Below are 2,094 nucleotides of genomic sequence, written 5' to 3'. Positions count from 1 at the left end.
TAGTGTATTTGATGAAGCTGTGAATAGTCTGTAACAGCGAATGATGAGCACTAGTGAAGTCCTCTCAGTTAGAAGGGGACTTTTTAGCTCCATTTTTTTTAATTTTGTTTTTATTATTTTAAATCCCACACACATGCCCACAGATCTCCCTGGAGCTGCAGTTACAGGTGGTTGTAAGCTCCCCCAGTGTGGAGGCTAGGAATCAGTCTCGGGTCCCTTGGAAGAGCTCTTAACTGCTGACTCATCTCTTCAGCGCCAACAAATCCATTCCTAAGTCCCCAGACTACTTGCATCTAAGCAAAGGATCATTTCAAATGAGGCGGTTTTTATAACCTCAACTGTGATACTTGATGTTTTGAAGGATCCATGAATTGAATGTTATTCTATACACGGGGTATATAGATTATTTTAGGACTGAAAGCTTCATTCCACAGTGGCAGCATTGTTGAACCAGCCTATAAAGTGTATGGTATGACCCATATACACACACAGTTCATAGGGAAGAGGGGCTTTCCCCAATCAAGAGTGAGAAGCCATTCCTACAGAAGAGTTCAAGGTCCTTCAGGGTCAAAGTTGTAGCAATCCCATCTTCCTGTCAGTGCAAAGGGGTTGATGATCTCATCTACCCAGAATGCTGTACAAAACCAGGGCCTTTGTGGTGGCCGTACTACAGGTTAAGAAATGTTGGCATAAAAAAGATGTGGCAGGGGCTGGAGAGATGGCTCAGAGGTTAAGAGCAATGACTGCTCTTCCAGAGGTCCTGAGTTCAATTCCCAGCACCCACATGGTGGCTCACTACCATCTGTAATGAGATCTGGCACCCTCTCCTGTATACATAATAAATAAATAAATCTTAAAAAAAAAAAAAAGATGTGGCAAAGCCCGATGTCGGTGGTGGTGGTGGTGGCGGCGGTGGCACACGCCTTTAATCCCAATACTCAGGAGGCAGGGGAAGGCAGATCTCTTGAGTTTGAGGCCAGCATGGTCTACAGGGTGAGTTCCAGGACAACTAAGATTACACAGAGAGACCCTGTCTCAAAAGATGAAGGTAGAAATACAAATCATATACAAATAACTGTATAAGAATATTTAAAACATCGTACACACCACAAAAATCTCTGCACAGAAGGTTTCTGCAGCTTTGTTCCTAATTGCCCCAATCTTAGCAACATCGTAGATTTCCTTCATTGATGAACAGACAAATGGAATAGTCATTGCTAACAAAGAAGTGAGCTATCCACCACGAGAAGACATGGCGCTGGCAGGCATAGGGGACTGAGGGTGTGACTCATTTAGGAGTTTGCCCAGCCTGTCTGGAGTCCTAGGTTCAATCCTGAGCACTACAAAACTGGGTGTGGTACTGCACACCCCAACATTAGAAAGACAGAACGAGCAGAAGTTCAGGGTCAACCTCGGCTACTTGGTAAATTAGAGGCCAGCCTGGGCTACTTGGGACTCTTGCTAAAAATATAAAGGATGCAAAGGTCACAGACAAGACAGTGCCCCAGCTCTGGTCTCTCCACTCATCCATCAAGCTCGGCAGATATCTGCCCTGGTCCTCAGTACGGTCGGCCTACAGTGCCAAACCCTACAGCTGCCTAAAACCCAGGGCAGAGCAGGAGACGAGGGTAGCCTCGGAGGGAAAGAAGAGACTGGATGGGCTGAAGTGGATTGGGAGAGAACTGACAGAAACGCTCTATGTATTCAAGTGAGGTGCCAGTGAGCTTACCCCTCTCTAGTCCCTGGGGATGAATAAAGCTTTGTTGCATGAAGGGAGGAAAATATGTATGTATATATATATATATATATATATATATATATATATATATATATATATATATATATATATATTATATATATTAGATAAGTAAGTGAAAATATATGGAGGAAACTTAAATGCGTATTAATATTGAAAAATGCTACTGGATTATGTATCATATAATTCTAATTATATAACACTGTATCTGGTGAAAGGCAGAACTACGAAGACAGTAAAAAGACCATACCAGAGGTTCCTGGGGGTGAAAGATGAACACGCAGGACATGGAAGGTTTTTTTTTTTTGTTTTTTTTTTTTGTTTTTTTTTTTTGTAGA

This window comes from Peromyscus californicus, unplaced genomic scaffold (genome assembly GCF_007827085.1).
Source record: "Peromyscus californicus insignis strain IS unplaced genomic scaffold, ASM782708v3 Scaffold_1__1_contigs__length_55948999, whole genome shotgun sequence".
NCBI lineage: Eukaryota > Metazoa > Chordata > Mammalia > Rodentia > Cricetidae > Peromyscus > Peromyscus californicus.
The sequence above is the reverse complement of the archived record's forward strand: the minus strand, read 5'-3'. Positions refer to the sequence as shown.